Source organism: Phalangium opilio, unplaced genomic scaffold, assembly GCF_054372755.1.
Source record: "Phalangium opilio isolate 3A_F unplaced genomic scaffold, DU_Popi_V2 ptg000053l_1, whole genome shotgun sequence".
Classification (NCBI taxonomy): Eukaryota; Metazoa; Arthropoda; class Arachnida; order Opiliones; family Phalangiidae; genus Phalangium; species Phalangium opilio.
Genome location: NW_028324172.1, coordinates 2998789 through 3023199, shown reverse-complemented (window position 1 = coordinate 3023199; position 24411 = coordinate 2998789). Strand labels below are relative to the sequence as shown.

Here is a 24411-nt window from a genome sequence, read left to right as displayed (position 1 = left end):
TTCTAAGACTTCTAGTCAAGATTCTTGGAAGGCAGGTAAAATAATAAAAGCCGAATGGTATGCCTTTCTCAAAGAAAAGTCAAAAGAATTTCTTATTGGGTGTATAATAGATTTCAGCTATTTGTCAGGAAAAGGGAAACAACAAATGTATTCTTTAGACATCGCCCCGATTAAGCCATCTCCTTTTATCAAATGTAAAGTTCTTGAAGTCCTCTGTAATTGGTACGAAATGAATAAAGCTGGAAATTAAAGGAGATAATAGTTGCGGCTCACGGTTTCTATGACATCAAAAGTTATTTGTGTCTTAGTTGCGGCTCACGGTTTCTATGACATCAAAAATTATATGTGTCACCTACCAGACCCCATTATTGAAGAAAAAAAACTTCGCTTTGAAGTAAAAATTCATTTGTCATGTCACACTATTTATATAATAAACATAATAAACGAACAAGAAACGAAAAACATCTTTATAGTTTATTTTCTATATTCTTTATTAAACAACATTAGGCTAAGATTACTTGCGAAGTTTTGGCAATTTTTGCGAACTCGTGAAAAGTCTCGCGAACTCTTGAATATTCTCGCGAAAACTCTCGCGAACGCCTTGGAACTCGATGAAAGCCACTGTGACTTGCGAGAACTCTAACAAACTCCCGGCAACTCTAGCGAATTCGCGAGCAACTCCTGCGAACTCCGGGCAACTCAAAGGAAATTCAAGTCCACTCTCGCAAACTCACCAACACACACACAAACACACAAACGGACACACACGATCGTTACAGAACCTCTCCGTGACTTACGTCACTCGGAGAGGTAAAAAACATTGATTGTCACGTATTGTGGAAAAATTTTGCCTTTTTACGTTACTTCTAAGACTTCAAAACGACGCTCCCGGGTAGGCTCGAACCACTAACCTTTCGGTTAACAGCCGAACGCGCTAACCATTGCGCCACGGAAGCTTAGTAAAACTTTGATTTTCACGTATTATGGAAAGATTTTGCCTTTTTACGTTACTTCTAAGACTTCAAAACAACGCTCTCGGGTGGGCTCGAACCACCAACCTTTCCGTTAACAGCCGAACGCGCTAACCTTTGCGCCACGGAAGCTTAGAAAAAGATTGATTGCCACGTATTGTGGAAAAATTTTGCCTTTTTGCGTTACTTCTAAGACTTCAAAACAACGCTCAGTGGTAGGCTCGAACCACCAACCTTTCGGTAAACAGCCGAACGCGCTAACCATTGCGCCACGGAAGCTTAGAAAATGGTTGATTGTCAGGTATTGTGGAAAAATTTTGCCTTTTTACCTTACTTCTAAAACTTCTAAACAACGCTCCCGGGTGGGCTCGAACCACCAACCTTTCGGTTAACAGCCGAACGCGCTAACCATTGCGCCACGGAACCTTAGAGAAATATTGATTTTCACGTGTTGTGCCTTTTTACGTTACTTCTAAGACTTCCAAACAATTCTCCCGGTTGGGCTCGAACCACCAACCTTTCGGTTAACAGCCGAACGCGCTAACCATTGCGCCACGGAAGCTTAGAAAAAGATTGATTGCCGCGTATTGTGGAAAAATTTTGCCTTTTTACGTTACTTCTAAAACTTCAAAACAACGCTCCCGGGTGGGTTCGAACCACCAACCTTTCGGTTAACAGCCGAACGCGCTAACCATTGCGCCACGTAAGCTTAGAGAAATACTGATTTTCACGTGTTGTGCCTTTTTACGTTACTTCTAAGACTTCCAAACAACGCTCCCGGTTGGGCTCGAACCACCAACCTTTCGGTTAACAGCCGAACGCGCTAACCATTGCGCCACGGAAGCTTAGAAAATGATTGATTGTCAGGTATTGCGGAAAAATTTTGCCTTTTTACGTTACTTCTAAAACTTCTAAACAACGCTTCCGGGTGTGCTCGAACCACCAACCTTTCGGTTAACAGCCGAACGCGCTAACCATTGCGCCACGGAAGCTTAGAAAAAGATTGATTGTCACGTATTGTGGAAAAATTTTGCCTTTTTACGTTACTTGTAAGACGTCAAAACAACGCTCCCGGGTGGGCTTGAACCACCAACCTTTCGGTTAACAGCCGAACGCGCTAACCATTGCGCCACGGAAGCTTAGAAAATGATTGATTGTCAGGTATTGCGGAAAAATTTTGCCTTTTTACCTTACTTCTAAAACTTCTAAACAACGCTCCCGGGTGGGCTCGAACCACCAACCTTTCGGTTAACAGCCGAACGCGCTAACCATTGCGCCACTGAACCTTAGAGAAATATTGATTTTCACGTGTTGTGCCTTTTTACGTTACTTCTAAAACTTCAAAACAACGCTCCCGGGTGGGCTCGAACCACCAACCTTTCGGTTAACAGCCGAACGCGCTAACCATTGCGCCACGGAAGCTTAGAAAAAGATGTATTGCCGCGTATTGTGGAAAAATTTTGCCTTTTTACGTTACTTCTAAAACTTCAAAACAACGCTCCCGGGTGTGCTCGAACCACCAACCTTTCGGTTAACACCCGAACGCGCTAACCATTGCGCCACGGAAGCTTAGAGAAATATTGCTTTTCACGTATTGTGCCTTTTTACGTTACTTCTAAGACTTCCAAACAACGCTCCCGTTTGGGCTCGAACCACTAACCTTTCGGTTAACAGCCGAACGCGCTAACCATTGCGCCACGGAAGCTTAGAAAAAGATTGATTGCCGCGTATTGTGGAAAATTTTTGCCTTTTTACGTTACTTCTAAGACTTCAAAACAACGCTCAGTGGTAGGCTCGAACCACCAACCTTTCGGTTAACAGCCGAACGCGCTAACCATTGCGCCACGGAAGCTTAGAAAATGATTGATTGTCAGGTATTGCGGAAAAATTTTGCCTTTTTACGTTACTTCTAAAACTTCTAAACAACGCTCCCGGGTGGGCTCGAACCACCAACCTTTCGGTTAACAGCCGAACGCGCTAACCATTGCGCCACGGAAGCTTAGAAAAAGATTGATTGCCGCGTATTGTGGAAACATTTTGCCTTTTTACGTTACTTCTAAAACTTCAAAACAACGCTCCCGGGTGGGCTCGAACCACCAACCTTTCGGTTAACAGCCGAACGCGCTAACCATTGCGCCACGGAAGCTTAGAAAATGATTGATTGTCAGGTATTGTGGAAAAATTTTGCCTTTTTACGTTACTTCTAAAACTTCAAAACAACGCTCCCGGGTGGGCTCGAACCACCAACCTTTCGGTTAACAGCCGAACGCGCTAACCATTGCGCCACGGAAGCTTAGAAAAACATTGATTGCCGCGTATTGTGGAAAGATTTTGCCTTTTTACGTTACTTCTTAAACTTCAAAACAACGCTCCCGGGTGGGCTCGAACCACCAACCTATCGGTTAACAGCCGAACGCGCTAACCATTGCGCCACGGAAGCTTAGAAAAAGATTGATTGCCGCGTATTGTGGAAAAATTTTGCCTTTTTACGTTACTTCTAAGACTTCAAAACAACGCTCCCGGGTGGGGTCGAACCACCAACCTTCCGGTTAACACCCGAACGCGCTAACCATTGCGCCACGGAAGCTTAGAGAAATATTGATTTTCACGTATTGTGCCTTTTTACGTTACTTCTAAGACTTCCAAACAACGCTCCCGGTTGGGCTCGAACCACCAACCTTTCGGTTAACAGCCGAACGCGCTAACCATTGCGCCACGGAAGCTTAGAAAAAGATTGATTGCCGCGTATTGTGGAAAAATTTTCCCTTTTTACGTTACTTCTAAGACTTCAAAACAACGCTCAGTGGTAGGCTCGAACCACCAACCTTTCGGTTAACAGCCGAACGCGCTAACCATTGCGCCACGGAAGCTTAGAAAATGATTGATTGTCAGGTATTGTGGAAAAATTTTGCCTTTTTACGTTACTTCTAAAACTTCAAAACAACGCTCCCGGGTGGGCTCGAACCACCAACCTTTCGGTTAACAGCCGAACGCGCTAACCATTGCGCCACGGAAGCTTAGAAAATGATTGATTGTCAGGTATTGTGGAAAAATTTTGCCTTTTTACGTTACTTCTAAAACTTCAAAACAACGCTCCCGGGTGGGCTCGAACCACCAACCTTTCGGTTAACAGCCGAACGCGCTAACCATTGCGCCACGGAAGCTTAGAAAAACATTGATTGCCGCGTATTGTGGAAAGATTTTGCCTTTTTACGTTACTTCTAAAACTTCAAAACAACGCTCCCGGGTGGGCTCGAACCACCAACCTATCGGTTAACAGCCGAACGCGCTAACCATTGCGCCACGGAAGCTTAGAAAAAGATTGATTGCCGCGTATTGTGGAAAAATTTTGCCTTTTTACGTTACTTCTAAGACTTCAAAACAACGCTCAGTGGTAGGCTCGAACCACCAACCTTTCGGTTAACAGCCGAACGCGCTAACCATTGCGCCACGGAATATTAGAAAATGGTTGATTGTGAGGTATTGTGGAAAAATTTTGCCTTTTTACGTTACTTCTAAAACTTCTAAACAACGCTCCCGGGTGGGCTCGAACCACCAACATTTCGGTTAACCGCCGAACGCGCTAACCATTGCGCCACGGAACCTTAGAGAAATATTGATTTTCACGTGTTGTGCCTTTTTACGTTACTTCTAAGACTTCCAATCAACGCTCCCGGTTGGGCTCGAACCACCAACCTTTCGGTTAACAGCCGAACGCGCTAACCATTGCGCCACGGAAGCTTAGAAACAGATTGATTGCCGCGTATTGTGGAAAAATTTTGCCTTTTTACGTTACTTCTAAGACTTCAAAACAACGCTCCCGGGTGGGCTCGAACCACCAACCTTTCGGTTAACAGCCGAACGCGCTAACCATTGCGCCACGGAAGCTTAGAAAAAGATTGATTGCCGCGTATTGTGGAAAAATTTTGCCTTTTTACGTTACTTCTAAAACTTCAAAACAACGCTCCCGGGTGGGCTCGAACCACCAACCTTTCGGTTAACAGCCGAACGCGCTAACCATTGCGCCACGGAAGCTTAGAAAAAGATTGATTGTCACGTATTGTGGAAAAATTTTGCCTTTTTACGTTACTTGTACGACGTCAAAACAACGCTCCCGGGTGGGCTTGAACCACCAACCTTTCGGTTAACAGCCGAACGCGCCAACCATTGCGCCACGGAAGCTTAGAAAATGATTGATTGTCAGGTATTGCGGAAAAATTTTGCCTTTTTACCTTACTTCTAAAACTTCTAAACAACGCTCCCGGGTGGGCTCGAACCACCAACCTTTCGGTTAACAGCCGAACGCGCTAACCATTGCGCCACTGAACCTTAGAGAAATATTGATTTTCACGTGTTGCGCCTTTTTACGTTACTTCTAAAACTTCAAAACAACGCTCCCGGGTGGGCTCGAACCACCAACCTTTCGGTTAACAGCCGAACGCGCTAACCATTGCGCCACGGAAGCTTAGAAAAAGATGTATTGCCGCGTATTGTGGAAAAATTTTGCCTATTTACGTTACTTCTAAAACTTCAAAACAACGCTCCCGGGTGGGCTCGAACCACCAACCTTTCGGTTAACACCCGAACGCGCTAACCATTGCGCCACGGAAGCTTAGAGAAATATTGATTTTCACGTATTGTGCCTTTTTACGTTACTTCTAAGACTTCCAAACAACGCTCCCGGTTGGGCTCGAACCACCAACCTTTCGGATAACAGCCGAACGCGCTTACCATTGCGCCACGGAAGCTTAGAAAAAGATTGATTGCCGCGTATTGTGGAAAAATTTTCCCTTTTTACGTTACTTCTAAGACTTCAAAACAACGCTCAGTGGTAGGCTCGAACCACCAACCTTTCGGTTAACAGCCGAACGCGCTAACCATTGCGCCACGGAAGCTTAGAAAATGATTGATTGTCAGGTATTGTGGAAAAATTTTGCCTTTTTACGTTACTTCTAAAACTTCAAAACAACGCTCCCGGGTGGGCTCGAACCACCAACCTTTCGGTTAACAGCCGAACGCGCTAACCATTGCGCCACGGAAGCTTAGAAAATGATTGATTGTCAGGTATTGTGGAAAAATTTTGCCTTTTTACGTTACTTCTAAAACTTCAAAACAACGCTCCCGGGTGGGCTCGAACCACCAACCTTTCGGTTAACAGCCGAACGCGCTAACCATTGCGCCACGGAAGCTTAGAAAAACATTGATTGCCGCGTATTGTGGAAAGATTTTGCCTTTTTACGTTACTTCTAAAACTTCAAAACAACGCTCCCGGGTAGGCTCGAACCACCAACCTATCGGTTAACAGCCGAACGCGCTAACCATTGCGCCACGGAAGCTTAGAAAAAGATTGATTGCCGCGTATTGTGGAAAAATTTTGCCTTTTTACGTTACTTCTAAGACTTCAAAACAACGCTCAGTGGTAGGCTCGAACCACCAACCTTTCGGTTAACAGCCGAACGCGCTAACCATTGCGCCACGGAAGCTTAGAAAATGATTGATTGTCAGGTATTGCGGAAAAATTTTGCCTTTTTACGTTACTTCTAAAACTTCTAAACAACGCTCCCGGGTGGGCTCGAACCACCAACCTTTCGGTTAACAGCCGAACGCGCTAACCATTGCGCCACGGAAGCTTAGAAAAAGATTAATTGCCGCGTATTGTGGAAAAATTTTGCCTTTTTACGTTACTTCTGAAACTTCAAAACAACGCTCCCGGGTGGGCTCGAACCACCAACCTTTCGGTTAACAGCCGAACTCGCTAACCACTGCGCCACGGAAGCTTAGACAAATATTGATTTTCACGTGTTGTGCCTTTTTACATTACTTCTAAGACTTCCAAACAACGCTCCCGGTTGGGCTCGAACCACCAACATTTCGGTTAACAGCCGAACGCGCTAACCCTTGCGCCACGGAAGCTTAGAAAAAGATTGATTGCCACGTATTGTGGAAAAATTTTGCCTTTTTACGTTACTTCTAAAACTTCAAAACAACGCTCCCGGGTGGGCTCGAACCACCAACCTTTCAGTTAACAGCCGAACGCGCTAACCACTGCGCCACGGAAGCTTAGAAAAAGATTGATTGCCGCGTATTGTGGAAAAATTTTGCCTTTTTACGTTACTTCTAATACTTCAAAACAACGCTACCGGGTGGGCTCGAACCACCAACCTTTCGGTTAACAGCCGAACGCGTTAACCATTGCGCCACGGAAGCTTAGAGACATATTGATTTTCACGTGTTGTGCCTTTTTACGTTACATCTAAGACTTCCAAACAACGCTCCCGGTTGGGCTCGAACCAACAACCTTTCGGTTAACAGCCGACCGCGCTAACCATTGCGCCACGGAAGCTTAGAAAAAGATTGATTGCCGCGTATTGTGGAAAAATTTTGCCTTTTTACGTTACTTCTAAAACTTCAAAACAACGCTCCCGGGTGGGCTCGAACCACCAACCTTTCGGTTAACAGCCGAACGCGCTAACCATTGCGCCACGGAAGCTTAGAGAAATATTGATTTTCACGTGTTGTGCCTTTTTACATTACTTCTAAGACTTCCAAACAACGCTCCCGGCTGGGCTCGAACCACCAACATTTCGGTTAACAGCCGAACGCGCTAACCATTGCGCCACGGAAGCTTAGAAAAAGATTGATTGCCGCGTATTGTGGAAAAATTTTGCCTTTTTAAGTTACTTCTAAAACTTCAAAACAACGCTCCCGGGTGGGCTCGAACCACCAACCTTTCGGTTAACAGCCGAACGCGCTAACCATTGCGCCACGGAAGCTTAAAAAAACATTGATTGTCACGTATTGTGGAAACATTTTGCCTTTTTACGTTACTTGTAAGACGTCAAAAAAACGCTCCCGGGTGGGCTTGAACCACCAACCTTTCGGCTAACAGCCGAACGCGCTAACCATTGCGCCACGGAAGCTTAGAGAAATATTGATTTTCACGTGTTGTGCCTTTTACATTACTTCTAAGACTTCCAAACAACGCTCCCGGTTGGGCTCGAACCACCAACATTTCGGTTAACAGCCGAACGCGCTAACCATTGCGCCACGGAAGCTTAGAAAATGATTGATTGTCAGGTATTGCGGAAAAATTTTGCCTTTTTACCTTACTTCTAAAACTTCTAAACAACGCTCCCGGGTGGGCTCGAACCACCAACCTTTCGGTTAACAGCCGAACGCGCTAACCATTGCGCCACGGAAGCTTACAAAAAGATTGATTGCCGCGTATTGTGGAAAAGTTTTGCCTTTTTACGTTACTTCTAATACTTCAAAACAACGCTCAGTGGTAGGCTCGAACCACCAACCTTTCGGTTAACAGCCGAACGCGCTAACCATTGCGCCACGGAAGCTTAGAAAAAGATTGATTGCCGCGTATTGTGGAAAAATTTTGCCTTTTTACGTTACTTCTAATACTTCAAAACAACGCTACCGGGTGGGCTCGAACCACCAACCTTTCGGTTAACAGCCGAACGCGCTAACCATTGCGCCACGGAAGCTTAGAGACATATTGATTTTCACGTGTTGTGCCTTTTTACGTTACATCTAAGACTTCCAAACAACGCTCCCGGTTGGGCTCGAACCAACAACCTTTCGGTTAACAGCCGACCGTGCTAACCATTGCGCCACGGAAGCTTAGAAAAAGATTGATTGTCAGGTATTGCGGAAAAATTTTGCCTTTTTACCTTACTTCTAAGACTTCAAAACAACGCTCAGTGGTAGGCTCGAACCACCAACCTTTCGGTTAACAGCCGAACGCGCTAACCATTGCGCCACGGAAGCTTAGAAAATGATTGATTGTCAGGTATTGTGGAAAAATTTTGCCTTTTTACGTTACTTCTAAAACTTCAAAACAACGCTCCCGGGTGGGCTCGAACCACCAACCTTCCGGTTAACAGCCGAACGCGCTAACCATTGCGCCACGGAAGCTTAGAAAAACATTGATTGCCGCGTATTGTGGAAAGATTTTGCCTTTTTACGTTACTTCTAAAACTTCAAAACAACGCTCCCGGGTGGGCTCGAACCACCAACCTATCGGTTAACAGCCGAACGCGCTAACCATTGCGCCACGGAAGCTTAGAAAAAGATTGATTGCCGCGTATTGTGGAAAAATTTTGCCTTTTTACGTTACTTCTAAGACTTCAAAACAACGCTCAGTGGTAGGCTCGAACCACCAACCTTTCGGTTAACAGCCGAACGCGCTAACCATTGCGCCACGGAAGCTTAGAAAATGGTTGATTGTCAGGTATTGTGGAAATATTTTGCCTTTTTACGTTACTTCTAAAACTTCTAAACAACGCTCCCGGGTGGGCTCGAACCACCAACCTTTCGGTTAACAGCCGAACGCGCTAACCATTGCGCCACGGAACCTTAGAGAAATATTGATTTTCACGTGTTGTGCCTTTTTACGTTACTTCTAAGACTTCCAAACAACGCTCCCGGTTGGGCTCGAACCACCAACCTTTCGGTTAACAGCCGAACGCGCTAACCATTGCGCCACGGAAGCTTAGAAAAAGATTGATTGCCGCGTATTTTGGAAAAATTTTGCCTTTTTACGTTACTTCTAAGACTTCAAAACAACGCTCAGTGGTAGGCTCGAACCACCAACCTTTCGGTTAACAGCCGAACGCGCTAACCATTGCGCCACGGAAGCTTAGAAAATGATTGATTGTCAGGTATTGCGGAAAAATTTTGCCTTTTTACGTTACTTCTAAAACTTCTAAACAACGCTCCCGGGTGGGCTCGAACCACCAACCTTTCGGTTAACAGCCGAACGCGCTAACCATTGCGCCACGGAAGCTTAGAAAAAGATTAATTGCCGCGTATTGTGGAAAAATTTTGCCTTTTTACGTTACTTCTAAAACTTCAAAACAACGCTCCCGGGTGGGCTCGAACCACCAACCTTTCGGTTAACAGCCGAACTCGCTAACCACTGCGCCACGGAAGCTTAGAGAAATATTGATTTTCACGTGTTGTGCCTTTTTACATTACTTCTAAGACTTCCAAACAACGCTCCCGGTTGGGCTCGAACCACCAACATTTCGGTTAACAGCCGAACGCGCTAACCCTGGCGCCACGGAAGCTTAGAAAAAGATTGATTGCCGCGTATTGTGGAAAAATTTTGCCTTTTTACGTTACTTCTAAAACTTCAAAACAACGCTCCCGGGTGGGCTCGAACCACCAACCTTTCAGTTAACAGCCGAACGCGCTAACCACTGCGCCACGGAAGCTTAGAAAAAGATTGATTGCCGCGTATTGTGGAAAATTTTTGCCTTTTTACGTTACTTCTAATACTTCAAAACAACGCTACCGGGTGGGCTCGAACCACCAACCTTTCGGTTAACAGCCGAACGCGTTAACCATTGCGCCACGGAAGCTTAGAGACATATTGATTTTCACGTGTTGTGCCTTTTTACGTTACATCTAAGACTTCCAAACAACGCTCCCGGTTGGGCTCGAACCAACAACCTTTCGGTTAACAGCCGACCGCGCTAACCATTGCGCCACGGAAGCTTAGAAAAAGATTGATTGCCGCGTATTGTGGAAAAATTTTGCCTTTTTACGTTACTTCTAAAACTTCAAAACAACGCTCCCGGGTGGGCTCGAACCACCAACCTTTCGGTTAACAGCCGAACGCGCTAACCATTGCGCCACGGAAGCTTAGAGAAATATTGATTTTCACGTGTTGTGCCTTTTTACATTACTTCTAAGACTTCCAAACAACGCTCCCGGCTGGGCTCGAACCACCAACATTTCGGTTAACAGCCGAACGCGCTAACCATTGCGCCACGGAAGCTTAGAAAAAGATTGATTGCCGCGTATTGTGGAAAAATTTTGCCTTTTTAAGTTACTTCTAAAACTTCAAAACAACGCTCCCGGGTGGGCTCGAACCACCAACCTTTCGGTTAACAGCCGAACGCGCTAACCATTGCGCCACGGAAGCTTAAAAAAACATGGATTGTCACGTATTGTGGAAACATTTTGCCTTTTTACGTTACTTGTAAGACGTCAAAACAACGCTCCCGGGTGGGCTTGAACCACCAACCTTTCGGTTAACAGCCGAACGCGCTAACCATTGCGCCACGGAAGCTTAGAGACATATTGATTTTCACGTGTTGTGCCTTTTTACGTTACATCTAAGACTTCCAAACAACGCTCCCGGTTGGGCTCGAACCAACAACCTTTCGGTTAACAGCCGACCGTGCTAACCATTGCGCCACGGAAGCTTAGAAAAAGATTGATTGTCACGTATTGTGGAAAAATTTTGCCTTTTTACGTTACTTGTAAGACGTCAAAACAACGCTCCCGGGTGGGCTTGAACCACCAACCTTTCGGTTAACAGCCGAACGCGCTAACCATTGCGCCACGGAAGCTTAGAAAATGATTGATTGTCAGGTATTGCGGAAAAATTTTGCCTTTTTACCTTACTTCTAAAACTTCTAAACAACGCTCCCGGGTGGGCTCAAACCACCAACCTTTCGGTTAACAGCCGAACGCGCTAACCATTGCGCCACTGAACCTTAGAGAAATATTGATTTTCACGTGTTGTGCCTTTTTACGTTACTTCTAAAACTTCAAAACAAAGCTCCCGGGTGGGCTCGAACCACCAACCTTTCGGTTTACAGCCGAACGCGCTAACCATTACGCCACGGAAGCTTAGAAAAACATTGATTGCCGCGTATTGTGGAAAAATTTTGCCTTTTTACGTTACTTCTAATACTTCAAAACAACGCTACCGGGTGGGCTCGAACCACCAACCTTTCGGTTAACAGCCGAACGCGTTAACCATTGCGCCACGGAAGCTTAGAGACATATTGATTTTCACGTGTTGTGCCTTTTTACGTTACATCTAAGACTTCCAAACAACGCTCCCGGTTGGGCTCGAACCAACAACCTTTCGGTTAACAGCCGACCGCGCTAACCATTGCGCCACGGAAGCTTAGAAAAAGATTGATTGCCGCGTATTGTGGAAAAATTTTGCCTTTTTACGTTACTTCTAAAACTTCAAAACAACGCTCCCGGGTGGGCTCGAACCACCAACCTTTCGGTTAACAGCCGAACGCGCTAACCATTGCGCCACGGAAGCTTAGAGAAATATTGATTTTCACGTGTTGTGCCTTTTTACATTACTTCTAAGACTTCCAAACAACGCTCCCGGCTGGGCTCGAACCACCAACATTTCGGTTAACAGCCGAACGCGCTAACCATTGCGCCACGGAAGCTTAGAAAAAGATTGATTGCCGCGTATTGTGGAAAAATTTTGCCTTTTTAAGTTACTTCTAAAACTTCAAAACAACGCTCCCGGGTGGGCTCGAACCACCAACCTTTCGGTTAACAGCCGAACGCGCTAACCATTGCGCCACGGAAGCTTAAAAAAACATGGATTGTCACGTATTGTGGAAACATTTTGCCTTTTTACGTTACTTGTAAGACGTCAAAACAACGCTCCCGGGTGGGCTTGAACCACCAACCTTTCGGTTAACAGCCGAACGCGCTAACCATTGCGCCACGGAAGCTTAGAGACATATTGATTTTCACGTGTTGTGCCTTTTTACGTTACATCTAAGACTTCCAAACAACGCTCCCGGTTGGGCTCGAACCAACAACCTTTCGGTTAACAGCCGACCGTGCTAACCATTGCGCCACGGAAGCTTAGAAAAAGATTGATTGTCACGTATTGTGGAAAAATTTTGCCTTTTTACGTTACTTGTAAGACGTCAAAACAACGCTCCCGGGTGGGCTTGAACCACCAACCTTTCGGTTAACAGCCGAACGCGCTAACCATTGCGCCACGGAAGCTTAGAAAATGATTGATTGTCAGGTATTGCGGAAAAATTTTGCCTTTTTACCTTACTTCTAAAACTTCTAAACAACGCTCCCGGGTGGGCTCAAACCACCAACCTTTCGGTTAACAGCCGAACGCGCTAACCATTGCGCCACTGAACCTTAGAGAAATATTGATTTTCACGTGTTGTGCCTTTTTACGTTACTTCTAAAACTTCAAAACAAAGCTCCCGGGTGGGCTCGAACCACCAACCTTTCGGTTTACAGCCGAACGCGCTAACCATTACGCCACGGAAGCTTAGAAAAACATTGATTGCCGCGTATTGTGGAAAAATTTTGCCTTTTTACGTTACTTCTAAAACTTCAAAACAACGCTCCCGGGTGGGCTCGAACCACCAACCTTTCGGTTAACAGCCGAACGCGCTAACCATTGCGCCACGGAAGCTTAGAAAAAGATTGATTGCCGCGTATTGTGGAAAAATTTTGCCTTTTTACGTTACTTCTAAGACTTCAAAACAACGCTCAGTGGTAGGCTCGAACCACCAACCTTTCGGTTAACAGCCGAACGCGCTAACCATTGCGCCACGGAAGCTTAGAAAATGATTGATTGTCAGGTATTGCGGAAAAATTTTGCCTTTTTACGTTACTTCTAAAACTTCTAAACAACGCTCCCGGGTGGGCTCGAACCACCAACCTTTCGGTTAACAGCCGAACGCGCTAACCATTGCGCCACTGAACCTTAGAGAAATATAGATTTTCACGTGTTGTGCCTTTTTACGTTACTTCTAAGACTTCCAAACAACGCTCCCGGTTGGGCTCGAACCACCAACCTTTCGGTTAACAGCCGAACGCGCTAACCATTGCGCCACGGAAGCTTAGAAAAAGATTGATTGCCACGTATTGTGGAAAAATTTTGCCTTTTTACGTTACTTCTAAGACTTCAAAACAACGCTCAGTGGTAGGCTCGAACCACCAACCTTTCGGTTAACAGCCGAACGCGCTAACCATTGCGCCACGGAAGCTTAGAAAAAGATTGATTGCCGCGTATTGTGGAAAAATTTTGCCTTTTTACGTTACTTCTAAAACTTCAAAACAACGCTACCGGGTGGGCTCGAACCACCAACCTTTCGGTTAACAGCCGAACGCACTAACCATTGCGCCACGGAAGCTTAGAAAAAGATTGATTGCCGCGTATTGTGGAAAAATTTTGCCTTTTTACGTTACTTCTAAAACTTCAAAACAACGCTTCCGGGTGGGCTAGAACCACCAACCTTTCGGTTAACAGCCGAACGCGCTAACCATTGCGCCACGGAAGCTTAGAGAAACATTGATTTTCACGTGTTGTGCCTTTTTACGTTACTTCTAAGACTTCCAAACAACGCTCCCGGTTGGGCTCGAACCACCAACCTTTCGGCTAACAGCCGAACGCGCTAACCATTGCGCCACGGAAGCTAAGAAAATGATTGATTGTCAGGTATTGCGGAAAAATTGTGACTTTTTACGTTACTTCTAGGACTTCAAAACAACGCTCAGTGGTAGGCTCGAACCACCAACCTTTCGGTTAACAGCCGAACGCGCTAACCATTGCGCCACGGAAGCTTAGAAAAAGATTGATTGCCGCGTATTGTGGAAAAATTTGGCCTTTTTACGTTACTTCTAAGACTTCAAAACAACGCTCCCGGGTGGGCTCGAACGACCTCCTTTTCGGTTAACAGCCGAACGCGCTAACCATTGCGCCACGGAAGCTTAGAAAAAGATTGATTGTCATGTATTGTGGAAAAATTTTGCCTTTTTACAATACTTCTAAGACTTCAAAACAAAGCTCTTGGGTGGGCTCGAACCACCAACCTTTCGGTTAACAGCCGAACGCGCTAACCATTGCGCCACGGAAGCTTAGAAAAACATTGATTGTCACGTATTGTGGAAAAATTTTGCCTTTTTACGTTACTTCTAAGACGTCAAAACAACGTTCCCGGGTGGGCTTGAACCACCAACCTTTCGGTTAACAGCCGAACGCGCTAACCATTGCGCCACGGAAGCTTAGAGAAATATTGATTTTCACGTGTTGTGACTTTTTACGTTACTTCTAAGACTTCCAAACAACGCTCCCGGTTGGGCTCGAACCACCAACCTTTCGGTTAACAGCCGAACGCGCTAACCATTGCGCCACGGAAGCTTAGAAAAACATTGATTGTCACGTATTGTGGAAAAATTTTGCCTTTTTACGTTACTTCTAAGACGTCAAAACAACGTTCCCGGGTGGGCTTGAACCACCAACCTTTCGGTTAACAGCCGAACGCGCTAACCATTGCGCCAAGGAAGCTTAGAGAAATACTGATTTTCACGTGTTGTGACTTTTTACGTTACTTCTAAGACTTCCAAACAACGCTCCCGGTTGGGCTCGAACCACCAACCTTTCGGTTAACAGCCGAACGCGCTAACCATTGCGCCACGGAAGCTTAGAAAAACATTGATTGTCACGTATTGTGGAAAAATTTTGCCTTTTTACGTTACTTCTAAGACGTCAAAACAACGTTCCCGGGTGGGCTTGAACCACCAACCTTTCGGTTAACAGCCGAACGCGCTAACCATTGCGCCAAGGAAGCTTAGAGAAATACTGATTTTCACGTGTTGTGACTTTTTACGTTACTTCTAAGACTTCCAAACAACGCTCCCGGTTGGGCTCGAACCACCAACCTTTCGGTTAACAGCCGAACGCGCTAACCATTGCGCCACGGAAGCTTAGAAAATCTTTGATTGTCAGGTATTGTGGAAAAATTTTGCCTTTTTACGTTACTTCTAAGACTTCATAACAACGCTCCCGGGTGGGCTCGAACGACCTCCTTTTCGGTTAACAGCCGAACGCGCTAACCATTGCGCCACGGAAGCTTAGAAAAAGATTGATTGTCATGTATTGTGGAAAAATTTTGCCTTTTTACAATACTTCTAAGACTTCAAAACAAAGCTCTTGGGTGGGCTCGAACCACCAACCTTTCGGTTAACAGCCGAACGCGCTAACCATTGCGCCACGGAAGCTTAGAAAAACATTGATTGTCACGTATTGTGGAAAAATTTTGCCTTTTTACGTTACTTCTAAGACGTCAAAACAACGTTCCCGGGTGGGCTTGAACCACCAACCTTTCGGTTAACAGCCGAACGCGCTAACCATTGCGCCACGGGAGCTTAGAGAAATATTGATTTTCACGTGTTGTGCCTTTTTACGTTACTTCTAAGACTTCCAAACAACGCTCCCGGTTGGGCTCGAACCACCAACCTTTCGGTTAACAGCCGAACGCGCTAACCATTGCGCCACGGAAGCTAAGAAAGTGATTGATTGTCAGGTATTGCGGAAAAATTGTGACTTTTTACGTTACTTCTAAGACTTCAAAACAACGCTCCCGGGTGGGCTCGAACCACCAACCTTTCGGTTAACAGCCGAACGCGCTAACCATAGCGCCACGGAAGCTTAGAAAATGATTGATTGTCAGGTATTGCGGAAAAATTTTGCCTTTTTACCTTACTTCTAAAACTTCAAAACAACGCTCCCGGGTGGGCTCGAACCACCAACCTTTCGGTTAACAGCCGAACGCGCTAACCATTGCGCCACGAAAGCTTAGAGAAATATTGATTTTCACGTGTTGTGCCTTTTTACATTACTTCTAAGACTTCCAAACAACGCTCCCGGTTGGGATCGAACCACCAACATTTCGGTTAACAGCCGAACGCGCTAACCATTGCGCCACGGAAGCTTAGAGAAATATTGATTTTCACGTGTTGTGCCTTTTTACATTACTTCTAAGACTTCCAAACAACGCTCAGTGGTAGGCTCGAACCACCAACCTTTCGGTTAACAGCCGAACGCGCTAACCATTGCGCCACGGAAGCTTAGAAAATGATTGATTGTCAGGTATTGCGGAAAAATTTTGCCTTTTCACGTTACTTCTAAAACTTCTAAACAACGCTCCCGGGTGGGCTCGAACCACCAACCTTTCGGTTAACAGCCGAACGCGCTAACCATTGCGCCACGGAACCTTAGAGAAATATTGATTTTCACGTGTTGTGCCTTTTTACGTTACTTCTAAGACTTCCAAACAACGCTCCCGGTTGGGCTCGAACCACCAACCTTTCGGTTAACAGCCGAACGCGCTAACCATTGCGCCACGGAAGCTTAGAAAAAGATTGATTGCCGCGTATTGTGGAAAAATTTTGCCTTTTTACGTTACTTCTAAGACTTCAAAACAACGCTCAGAGGTAGGCTCGAACCACCAACCTTTCGGTTAACAGCCGAACGCGCTAACCATTGCGCCACGGAAGCTTAGACAATGATTGATTGTCAGGTATTGCGGAAAAATTTTGCCTTTTTACGTTACTTCTAAAACTTCTAAACAACGCTCCCGGGTGGGCTCGAACCACCAACCTTTCGGTTAACAGCCGAACGCGCTAACCATTGCGCCACGGAAGCTTAGAAAAAGACTGATTGCCGCGTATTGTGGAAAGATTTTGCCTTTTTACGTTACTTCTAAAACTTCAAAACAACGCTCCCGGGTGGGCTCGAACCACCAACCTTTCGGTTAACAGCCGAACGCGCTAACCATTGCGCCACGGAAGCTTAGAGAAATATTGATTTTCACGTGTTGTGCCTTTTTACGTTACTTCTAAAACTTCAAAACAACGCTCCCGGTTGGGCTCGAACCACCAACCTTTCGGTTAACAGCCGAACGCGCTAACCATTGCGCCACGGAAGCTTAGAAAAAGATTGATTGCCGCGTATTGTGGAAAAATTTTGCCTTTTTACGTTACTTCTAAAACTTCAAAACAACGCTCCCGGGTGGGCTCGAACCACCAACCTTTCGGTTAACAGCCGAACGCGCTAACCATTGCGCCACGGAAGCTTAGAAAAAGATTGATTGCCGCGTATTGTGGAAAAATTTTGCCTTTTTACGTTACTTCTAAGACTTCAAAACAACGCTCAGTGGTAGGCTCGAACCACCAACCTTTCGGTTAACAGCCGAACGCGCTAACCATTGCGCCACGGAAGCTTAGAAAATGGTTGATTGTCAGGTATTGCGGAAAAATTTTGCCTTTTTACGTTACTTCTAAGACTTCAAAACAACGCTCAGTGGTAGGCTCGAACCACCAACCTTTCGGTTAACAGCCGAACGCGCTAACCATTGCGCCACGGAAGCTTAGAAAATGATTGATTGTCAGGTATTGCGGAAAAATTTTGCCTTTTTACGTTACTTCTAAAACATCAAAACAACGCTCCCGGGTGGGCTCGAACCACCAACCTTTCGGTTAACAGCCGAACGCGCTAACCATTGCGCCACGGAACCTTAGAGAAATATTGATTTTCACGTGTTGTGCCTTTTTACGTTACTTCTAAGACTTCCAAACAACGCTCCCGGTTGGGCTCGAACCACCAACCTTTCGGTTAACAGCCGAACGCGCTAACCATTGCGCCACGGAAGCTTAGAAAAAGATTGATTGCCGCGTATTGTGGAAAAATTTTGCCTTTTTACGTTACTTCTAAGACTTCAAAACAACGCTCAGTGGTAGGCTCGAACCACCAACCTTTCGGTTAACAGCCGAACGCGCTAACCATTGCGCCACGGAAGCTTAGAAAATGATTGATTGTCAGGTATTGCGGAAAAATTTTGCCTTTTTACGTTACTTCTAAAACATCTAAACAACGCTCCCGGGTGGGCTCGAACCACCAACCTTTCGGTTAACAGCCGAACGCGCTAACCATTGCGCCACGGAAGCTTAGAAAAAGATTGAGTGCCGCGTATTGTGGAAAAAGTTTTCCTTTTTACGTTACTTCTAAATCTTCAAAACAACGCTCCCGGGTGGGCTCGAACCACCAACCTTTCGGTTAACAGCCGAACGCGCTAACCATTGCGCCACGGAAGCTTAGAAAAAGATTGATTGCCGCGTATTGTGGAAAAATTTTGCCTTTTTACGTTACTTCTAAAACTTCAAAACAACGCTCCCAGGTGGGCTCGAACCACGAACCTTTCGGTTAACAGCCGAACGCGCTAACCATTGCGCCACGGAAGCCTAAAAAAACATTGATTGTCACGTATTGTGGAAAAATTTTGCCTTTTTACGTTACTTGTAAGACGTCAAAACAACGCTCCCGGGTGGGCTTGAACCACCAACCTTTCGGTTAACAGCCGAACGCCCTAACCATTGCGCCACGGAAGCTTAGAAAGTGATTGATTGTCAGGTATTGCGGAAAAATTTTGCCTTTTTACGTTACTTCTAAAACATCTAAACAACGCTCCCGGGTGGGCTCGAACCACCAACCTTTCGGTTAACAGCCGAACGCGCTAACCATTGCGCCACGGAAGCTTAGAAAAAGATTGAGTGCCGCGTATTGTGGAAAAAGTTTTCCTTTTTACGTTATTTCTAAAACTTCAAAACAACGGTCCCGGGTGGGCTCGAACCACCAACCTTTCGGTTAACAGCCGAACGCGCTAACCATTGCGCCACGGAAGCTTAGAAAAACATTGATTGTCACGTATTGTGGAAAAATTTTGCCTTTTTACGTTACTTCTAAGACGTCAAAACAACGCTCCCGGGTGGGCTTGAACCACCAACCTTTCGGTTAACAGCCGAACGCACTAACCATTGCGCCACGGAAGCTTAGAAAAAGATTGAGTGCCGCGTATTGTGGAAAAAGTTTTCCTTTTTACGTTACTTCTAAATCTTCAAAACAACGCTCCCGGGTGGGCTCGAACCACCAACCTTTCGGTTAACAGCCGAACGCGCTAACCATTGCGCGACGGAAGCTTAGAAAAAGATTGATTGCCGCGTATTGTGGAAAAATTTTGCCTTTTTACGTTACTTCTAAAACTTCAAAACAACGCTCCCAGGTGGGCTCGAACCACGAACCTTTCGGTTAACAGCCGAACGCGCTAACCATTGCGCCACGGAAGCCTAAAAAAACATTGATTGTCACGTATTGTGGAAAAATTTTGCCTTTTTACGTTACTTGTAAGACGTCAAAACAACGCTCCCGGGTGGGCTTGAACCACCAACCTTTCGGTTAACAGCCGAACGCCCTAACCATTGCGCCACGGAAGCTTAGAAAGTGATTGATTGTCAGGTATTGCGGAAAAATTTTGCCTTTTTACGTTACTTCTAAAACATCTAAACAACGCTCCCGGGTGGGCTCGAACCACCAACCTTTCGGTTAACAGCCGAACGCGCTAACCATTGCGCCACGGAAGCTTAGAAAAACATTGATTGTCACGTATTGTGGAAAAATTTTGCCTTTTTACGTTACTTCTAAGACGTCAAAACAACGCTCCCGGGTGGGCTTGAACCACCAACCTTTCGGTTAACAGCCGAACGCACTAACCATTGCGCCACGGAAGCTTAGAAAATGATTGATTGTCAGGTATTGCGGAAAAATATTGCCTTTTTACGTTACTTCTAAAACTTCAAAACAACGCTCCCGGGTGGGCTCGAACCACCAACCTTTCGGTTAACAGCCGAACGCGCTAACCATTGCGCCACGGAAGCTTAGAAAAAGATTGATTGCCGCGTATTGTGGAAAAATTTTGCCTTTTTACGTTACTTCTAAAACTTCAAAACAACGCTCCCGGGTGGGCTCGAACCACCAACCTTTCGGTTAACAGCCGAACGCGCTAACCATTGCGCCACGGAAGCTTAGAAAAAGATTGATTGCCGCGTATTGTGGAAAAATTTTGCCTTTTTACGTTACTTCTAAAACTTCAAAACAACGCTCCCGGGTGGGCTCGAACCACCAACCTTTCGGTTAACAGCCGAACGCGCTAACCATTGCGCCACGGAAGCTTAAAAAAACATTGATTGTCACGTATTGTGGAAAAATTTTGCCTTTTTACGTTACTTGTAAGACGTCAAAACAACGCTCCCGGGTGGGCTTGAACCACCAACCTTTCGGTTAACAGCCGAACGCGCTAACCATTGCGCCACGGAAGCTTAGAAAATGATTGATTGTCAGGTATTGCGGAAAAATTTTGCCTTTTTACGTTACTTCTAAAACTTCAAAACAACGCTCCCGGGTGGGCTCGAACCACCAACCTTTCGGTTAACAGCCGAACGCGCTAACCATTGCGCCACGGAAGCTTAGAAAAAGATTGATTGCCGCGTATTGTGGAAAAATTTTGCCTTTTTACGTTACTTCTAAAACTTCAAAACAACGCTCCCGGGTTTGTTCGAACCACCAACCTTTCGGTTAACAGCCGAACGCGCTAACCATTGCGCCACGGAAGCTTAGAAAAAGATTGATTGCCGCGTATTGTGGAAAAATTTTGCCTTTTTACGTTACTTCTAAAACTTCAAAACAACGCTCCCGGGTGGGCTCGAACCACCAACCTTTCGGTTAACAGCCGAACGCGCTAACCATTGCGCCACGGAAGCTTAGAAAAAAATTGATTGCCGCGTATTGTGGAAAATTTTTGCCTTTTTACGTTACTTCTAAGACTTCAAAACAACGCTCAGTGGTAGGCTCGAACCACCAACCTTTCGGTTAACAGCCGAACGCGCTAACCATTGCGCCATGGAAGCTTAGAAAATGATTGATTGTCAGGTATTGCGGAAAAATTTTGCCTTTTTACGTTACTTCTAAAACTTCTAAACAACGCTCCCGGGTGGGCTCGAACCACAACCTTTCGGTTAACAGCCGAACGCGCTAACCATTGCGCCACGGAAGCTTAGAAAAAGATTGATTGCCGCGTATTGTGGAAAAATTTTGCCTTTTTACGTTACTTCTAAAACTTCAAAACAACGCTCCCGGGTGGGCTCGAACCACCAACCTTTCGGTTAACAGCCGAACGCGCTAACCATTGCGCCACGGAAGCTTAGAGAAATATTGATGTTCACGTGTTGTGCCTTTTTACATTACTTCTAAGACTTCCAAACAAAGCTCCCGGTTGGGCTCGAACCACCAACATTTCGGTTAACAGCCGAACGCGCTAACCATTGCGCCACGGAAGCTTAGAAAAAGATTGATTGCCGCGTATTGTGGAAAAATTTTGCCTTTTTACGTTACTTCTAAAATTTCAAAACAACGCTCCCGGGTGGGCTCGAACCACCAACCTTTCTGTTAACAGCCGAACGCGCTAACCATTGCGCCACGGAAGCTTAGAAAAAAATTGATTGCCGCGTATTGTGGAAAATTTTTGCCTTTTTACGTTACTTCTAAGACTTCAAAACAACGCTCAGTGGTAGGCTCGAACCACCAACCTTTCGGTTAACAGCCGAACGCGCTAACCATTGCGCCATGGAAGCTTAGAAAATGATTGATTGTCAGGTATTGCGGAAAAATTTTGCCTTTTTACGTTACTTCTAAAACTTCTAAACAACGCTCCCGGGTGGGCTCGAACCACAACCTTTCGGTTAACAGCCGAACGCGCTAACCATTGCGCCACGGAAGCTTAGAAAAAGATTGATTGCCGCGTATTGTTGAAAAATTTTGCCTTTTTACGTTACTTCTAAAACTTCAAAACAACGCTCCCGGGTGGGCTCGAACCACCAACCTTTCGGTTAACAGCCGAACGCGCTAACCATTGCGCCACGGAAGCTTAGAGAAATATTGATTTTCACGTGTTGTGCCTTTTTACATTACTTCTAAGACTTCCAAACAAAGCTCCCGGTTGGGCTCGAACCACCAACATTTCGGTTAACAGCCGAACGCGCTAACCATTGCGCCACGGAAGCTTAGAAAATGATTGATTGCCGCGTATTGTGGAAAAATTTTGCCTTTTTACGTTACTTCTAAAACTTCAAAACAACGCTCCCGGGTGGGCTCGAACCACCAACCTTTCGGTTAACAGCCGAACGCGCTAACCATTGCGCCACGGAAGCTTAGAAAAAGATTGATTGCCGCGTATTGTGGAAAAATTTTGCCTTTTTACGTTACTTCTAAAACTTCAAAACAACGCTCCCGGGTGGGCTCGAACCACCAACCTTTCGGTTAACAGCCGAACGCGCTAACCATTGCGCCACGGAAGCTTAGAGAAATATTGATTTTCACGTGTTGTGCCTTTTTACGTTACTTCTAAGACTTCCAAACAACGCTCCCGGTTGGGCTCGAACCACCAACCTTTCGGCTAACAGCCGAACGCGCTAACCATTGCGCCACGGAAGCTAAGAAAATGATTGATTGTCAGGTATTGCGGAAAAATTGTGACTTTTTACGTTACTTCTAGGACTTCAAAACAACGCTCAGTGGTAGGCTCGAACCACCAACCTTTCGGTTAACAGCCGAACGCGCTAACCATTGCGCCACGGAAGCTTAGGAAAAGATTGATTGCCGCGTATTGTGGAAAAATTTTGCCTTTTTACGTTACTTCTAAAACTTCAAAACAACGCTCCCGGGTGGGCTCGAACCACCAACCTTTCGGTTAACAGCCGAACGCGCTAACCATTGCGCCACGGAAGCTTAGAGAAATATTGATTTTCACGTGTTGTGACTTTTTACGTTACTTCTAAGACTTCCAAACAACGCTCCCGGTTGGGCGCGAACCACCAACCTTTCGGTTAACAGCCGAACGCGCTAACCATTGCGCCACGGAAGCTTAGAAAATCTTTGATTGTCAGGTATTGTGGAAAAATTTTGCCCTTTTACGTTACTTCTAAGACTTCAAAACAACGCTCCCGGGTGGGCTCGAACGACCTCCTTTTCGGTTAACAGCCGAACGCGCCAACCATTGCGCCACGGAAGCTTAGAAAAATATTGATTGTCATGTATTGTGGAAAAATTTTGCCTTTTTACAATACTTCTAAGACTTCCAAACAAAGCTCTTGGGTGGGCTCGAACCACCAACCTTTCGGTTAACAGCCGAACGCGCTAACCATTGCGCCACGGAAGCTTAGAAAAACATTGATTGTCACGTATTGTGGAAAAATTTTGCCTTTTTACGTTACTTCTAAGACGTCAAAACAACGCTCCCGGGTGGGCTTGAACCACCAACCTTTCGGTTAACAGCCGAACGCGCTAACCATTGCGCCACGGAAGCTTAGAAAATGATTGATTGTCAGGTATTGCGGAAAAATTTTGCCTTTTTACGTTACTTCTAAAACTTCAAAACAACGCTCCCGGGTGGGCTCGAACCACCAACCTTTCGGTTAACAGCCGAACGCGCTAACCATTGCGCCACGGAAGCTTAGAAAAATATTGATTGCCGCGTATTGTGGAAAAATTTTGCCTTTTTACGTTACTTCTAAAACTTCAAAACAACGCTCCCGGGTGGGCTCGAACCACCAACCTTTCGGTTAACAGCCGAACGCGCTAACCATTGCGCCACGGAAGCTTAGAAAAAGATTGATTGCCGCGTATTGTGGAAAAATTTTGCCTTTTTACGTTACTTCTAAAACTTCAAAACAACGCTCCCGGGTGGGCTCGAACCACCAACCTTTCGGTTAACAGCCGAACGCGCTAACCATTGCGCCACGGAAGCTTAAAAAAACATTGATTGTCACGTATTGTGGAAAAATGTTGCCTTTTTACGTTACTTGTAAGACGTCAAAACAACGCTCCCGGGTGGGCTTGAACCAACAACCTTTCGGTTAACAACCGAACGCGCTAACCATTGCGCCACGGAAGCTTGGAGAAATATTGATTTTCACGTGTTGTGCCTTTTTACGTTACTTCTAAGACTTCCAAACA

The 24411-nt window shown here is 45.6% G+C and overlaps 43 non-coding genes across 43 annotated transcripts; all 43 read right to left on the bottom strand.

Moving 5' to 3' along the window:
* Positions 1 to 2320: 2320 nt before the first annotated feature.
* TRNAN-GUU (transfer RNA asparagine (anticodon GUU)) lies at positions 2321 to 2393 on the bottom strand. Its single transcript has one exon. It is a non-coding gene; the product is annotated as a tRNA-Asn (tRNA).
* A 504-nt stretch (positions 2394 to 2897) lies between these two features.
* On the bottom strand, positions 2898 to 2970 carry TRNAN-GUU (transfer RNA asparagine (anticodon GUU)). Its single transcript has one exon. It is a non-coding gene; the product is annotated as a tRNA-Asn (tRNA).
* Positions 2971 to 3044: 74 nt separating this feature from the next.
* TRNAN-GUU (transfer RNA asparagine (anticodon GUU)) lies at positions 3045 to 3117 on the bottom strand. Its single transcript has one exon. It is a non-coding gene; the product is annotated as a tRNA-Asn (tRNA).
* A 74-nt stretch (positions 3118 to 3191) lies between these two features.
* Positions 3192 to 3264, bottom strand: TRNAN-GUU (transfer RNA asparagine (anticodon GUU)). Its single transcript has one exon. It is a non-coding gene; the product is annotated as a tRNA-Asn (tRNA).
* A 651-nt stretch (positions 3265 to 3915) lies between these two features.
* Positions 3916 to 3988, bottom strand: TRNAN-GUU (transfer RNA asparagine (anticodon GUU)). The gene has a single exon. It is a non-coding gene; the product is annotated as a tRNA-Asn (tRNA).
* Positions 3989 to 4062: 74 nt separating this feature from the next.
* TRNAN-GUU (transfer RNA asparagine (anticodon GUU)) lies at positions 4063 to 4135 on the bottom strand. The gene has a single exon. It is a non-coding gene; the product is annotated as a tRNA-Asn (tRNA).
* A 651-nt stretch (positions 4136 to 4786) lies between these two features.
* TRNAN-GUU (transfer RNA asparagine (anticodon GUU)) lies at positions 4787 to 4859 on the bottom strand. The gene has a single exon. It is a non-coding gene; the product is annotated as a tRNA-Asn (tRNA).
* Positions 4860 to 4933: 74 nt separating this feature from the next.
* Positions 4934 to 5006, bottom strand: TRNAN-GUU (transfer RNA asparagine (anticodon GUU)). The gene has a single exon. It is a non-coding gene; the product is annotated as a tRNA-Asn (tRNA).
* A 357-nt stretch (positions 5007 to 5363) lies between these two features.
* Positions 5364 to 5436, bottom strand: TRNAN-GUU (transfer RNA asparagine (anticodon GUU)). The gene has a single exon. It is a non-coding gene; the product is annotated as a tRNA-Asn (tRNA).
* Positions 5437 to 5940: 504 nt separating this feature from the next.
* TRNAN-GUU (transfer RNA asparagine (anticodon GUU)) lies at positions 5941 to 6013 on the bottom strand. The gene has a single exon. It is a non-coding gene; the product is annotated as a tRNA-Asn (tRNA).
* A 74-nt stretch (positions 6014 to 6087) lies between these two features.
* TRNAN-GUU (transfer RNA asparagine (anticodon GUU)) lies at positions 6088 to 6160 on the bottom strand. Its single transcript has one exon. It is a non-coding gene; the product is annotated as a tRNA-Asn (tRNA).
* A 368-nt stretch (positions 6161 to 6528) lies between these two features.
* TRNAN-GUU (transfer RNA asparagine (anticodon GUU)) lies at positions 6529 to 6601 on the bottom strand. The gene has a single exon. It is a non-coding gene; the product is annotated as a tRNA-Asn (tRNA).
* A 787-nt stretch (positions 6602 to 7388) lies between these two features.
* Positions 7389 to 7461, bottom strand: TRNAN-GUU (transfer RNA asparagine (anticodon GUU)). The gene has a single exon. It is a non-coding gene; the product is annotated as a tRNA-Asn (tRNA).
* Positions 7462 to 7671: 210 nt separating this feature from the next.
* TRNAN-GUU (transfer RNA asparagine (anticodon GUU)) lies at positions 7672 to 7744 on the bottom strand. Its single transcript has one exon. It is a non-coding gene; the product is annotated as a tRNA-Asn (tRNA).
* Positions 7745 to 8100: 356 nt separating this feature from the next.
* Positions 8101 to 8173, bottom strand: TRNAN-GUU (transfer RNA asparagine (anticodon GUU)). Its single transcript has one exon. It is a non-coding gene; the product is annotated as a tRNA-Asn (tRNA).
* Positions 8174 to 9695: 1522 nt separating this feature from the next.
* On the bottom strand, positions 9696 to 9768 carry TRNAN-GUU (transfer RNA asparagine (anticodon GUU)). Its single transcript has one exon. It is a non-coding gene; the product is annotated as a tRNA-Asn (tRNA).
* A 787-nt stretch (positions 9769 to 10555) lies between these two features.
* Positions 10556 to 10628, bottom strand: TRNAN-GUU (transfer RNA asparagine (anticodon GUU)). The gene has a single exon. It is a non-coding gene; the product is annotated as a tRNA-Asn (tRNA).
* A 210-nt stretch (positions 10629 to 10838) lies between these two features.
* On the bottom strand, positions 10839 to 10911 carry TRNAN-GUU (transfer RNA asparagine (anticodon GUU)). Its single transcript has one exon. It is a non-coding gene; the product is annotated as a tRNA-Asn (tRNA).
* A 640-nt stretch (positions 10912 to 11551) lies between these two features.
* TRNAY-GUA (transfer RNA tyrosine (anticodon GUA)) lies at positions 11552 to 11624 on the bottom strand. Its single transcript has one exon. It is a non-coding gene; the product is annotated as a tRNA-Tyr (tRNA).
* A 357-nt stretch (positions 11625 to 11981) lies between these two features.
* On the bottom strand, positions 11982 to 12054 carry TRNAN-GUU (transfer RNA asparagine (anticodon GUU)). The gene has a single exon. It is a non-coding gene; the product is annotated as a tRNA-Asn (tRNA).
* Positions 12055 to 12264: 210 nt separating this feature from the next.
* TRNAN-GUU (transfer RNA asparagine (anticodon GUU)) lies at positions 12265 to 12337 on the bottom strand. Its single transcript has one exon. It is a non-coding gene; the product is annotated as a tRNA-Asn (tRNA).
* A 640-nt stretch (positions 12338 to 12977) lies between these two features.
* Positions 12978 to 13050, bottom strand: TRNAY-GUA (transfer RNA tyrosine (anticodon GUA)). The gene has a single exon. It is a non-coding gene; the product is annotated as a tRNA-Tyr (tRNA).
* A 74-nt stretch (positions 13051 to 13124) lies between these two features.
* TRNAN-GUU (transfer RNA asparagine (anticodon GUU)) lies at positions 13125 to 13197 on the bottom strand. Its single transcript has one exon. It is a non-coding gene; the product is annotated as a tRNA-Asn (tRNA).
* Positions 13198 to 17141: 3944 nt separating this feature from the next.
* TRNAN-GUU (transfer RNA asparagine (anticodon GUU)) lies at positions 17142 to 17214 on the bottom strand. Its single transcript has one exon. It is a non-coding gene; the product is annotated as a tRNA-Asn (tRNA).
* A 74-nt stretch (positions 17215 to 17288) lies between these two features.
* Positions 17289 to 17361, bottom strand: TRNAN-GUU (transfer RNA asparagine (anticodon GUU)). Its single transcript has one exon. It is a non-coding gene; the product is annotated as a tRNA-Asn (tRNA).
* Positions 17362 to 17571: 210 nt separating this feature from the next.
* TRNAN-GUU (transfer RNA asparagine (anticodon GUU)) lies at positions 17572 to 17644 on the bottom strand. The gene has a single exon. It is a non-coding gene; the product is annotated as a tRNA-Asn (tRNA).
* A 798-nt stretch (positions 17645 to 18442) lies between these two features.
* Positions 18443 to 18515, bottom strand: TRNAN-GUU (transfer RNA asparagine (anticodon GUU)). Its single transcript has one exon. It is a non-coding gene; the product is annotated as a tRNA-Asn (tRNA).
* A 74-nt stretch (positions 18516 to 18589) lies between these two features.
* Positions 18590 to 18662, bottom strand: TRNAN-GUU (transfer RNA asparagine (anticodon GUU)). The gene has a single exon. It is a non-coding gene; the product is annotated as a tRNA-Asn (tRNA).
* A 368-nt stretch (positions 18663 to 19030) lies between these two features.
* Positions 19031 to 19103, bottom strand: TRNAN-GUU (transfer RNA asparagine (anticodon GUU)). Its single transcript has one exon. It is a non-coding gene; the product is annotated as a tRNA-Asn (tRNA).
* Positions 19104 to 19912: 809 nt separating this feature from the next.
* On the bottom strand, positions 19913 to 19985 carry TRNAN-GUU (transfer RNA asparagine (anticodon GUU)). Its single transcript has one exon. It is a non-coding gene; the product is annotated as a tRNA-Asn (tRNA).
* A 221-nt stretch (positions 19986 to 20206) lies between these two features.
* TRNAN-GUU (transfer RNA asparagine (anticodon GUU)) lies at positions 20207 to 20279 on the bottom strand. The gene has a single exon. It is a non-coding gene; the product is annotated as a tRNA-Asn (tRNA).
* Positions 20280 to 20353: 74 nt separating this feature from the next.
* TRNAN-GUU (transfer RNA asparagine (anticodon GUU)) lies at positions 20354 to 20426 on the bottom strand. Its single transcript has one exon. It is a non-coding gene; the product is annotated as a tRNA-Asn (tRNA).
* Positions 20427 to 20500: 74 nt separating this feature from the next.
* On the bottom strand, positions 20501 to 20573 carry TRNAN-GUU (transfer RNA asparagine (anticodon GUU)). Its single transcript has one exon. It is a non-coding gene; the product is annotated as a tRNA-Asn (tRNA).
* Positions 20574 to 20794: 221 nt separating this feature from the next.
* Positions 20795 to 20867, bottom strand: TRNAN-GUU (transfer RNA asparagine (anticodon GUU)). Its single transcript has one exon. It is a non-coding gene; the product is annotated as a tRNA-Asn (tRNA).
* Positions 20868 to 21088: 221 nt separating this feature from the next.
* TRNAN-GUU (transfer RNA asparagine (anticodon GUU)) lies at positions 21089 to 21161 on the bottom strand. Its single transcript has one exon. It is a non-coding gene; the product is annotated as a tRNA-Asn (tRNA).
* Positions 21162 to 21528: 367 nt separating this feature from the next.
* TRNAN-GUU (transfer RNA asparagine (anticodon GUU)) lies at positions 21529 to 21601 on the bottom strand. Its single transcript has one exon. It is a non-coding gene; the product is annotated as a tRNA-Asn (tRNA).
* Positions 21602 to 22251: 650 nt separating this feature from the next.
* TRNAN-GUU (transfer RNA asparagine (anticodon GUU)) lies at positions 22252 to 22324 on the bottom strand. Its single transcript has one exon. It is a non-coding gene; the product is annotated as a tRNA-Asn (tRNA).
* A 210-nt stretch (positions 22325 to 22534) lies between these two features.
* On the bottom strand, positions 22535 to 22607 carry TRNAN-GUU (transfer RNA asparagine (anticodon GUU)). The gene has a single exon. It is a non-coding gene; the product is annotated as a tRNA-Asn (tRNA).
* A 74-nt stretch (positions 22608 to 22681) lies between these two features.
* Positions 22682 to 22754, bottom strand: TRNAN-GUU (transfer RNA asparagine (anticodon GUU)). Its single transcript has one exon. It is a non-coding gene; the product is annotated as a tRNA-Asn (tRNA).
* A 357-nt stretch (positions 22755 to 23111) lies between these two features.
* Positions 23112 to 23184, bottom strand: TRNAN-GUU (transfer RNA asparagine (anticodon GUU)). The gene has a single exon. It is a non-coding gene; the product is annotated as a tRNA-Asn (tRNA).
* Positions 23185 to 23835: 651 nt separating this feature from the next.
* TRNAN-GUU (transfer RNA asparagine (anticodon GUU)) lies at positions 23836 to 23908 on the bottom strand. The gene has a single exon. It is a non-coding gene; the product is annotated as a tRNA-Asn (tRNA).
* A 74-nt stretch (positions 23909 to 23982) lies between these two features.
* TRNAN-GUU (transfer RNA asparagine (anticodon GUU)) lies at positions 23983 to 24055 on the bottom strand. The gene has a single exon. It is a non-coding gene; the product is annotated as a tRNA-Asn (tRNA).
* Positions 24056 to 24129: 74 nt separating this feature from the next.
* On the bottom strand, positions 24130 to 24202 carry TRNAN-GUU (transfer RNA asparagine (anticodon GUU)). Its single transcript has one exon. It is a non-coding gene; the product is annotated as a tRNA-Asn (tRNA).
* Between the last annotated feature and the right edge of the window lie 209 nt (positions 24203 to 24411).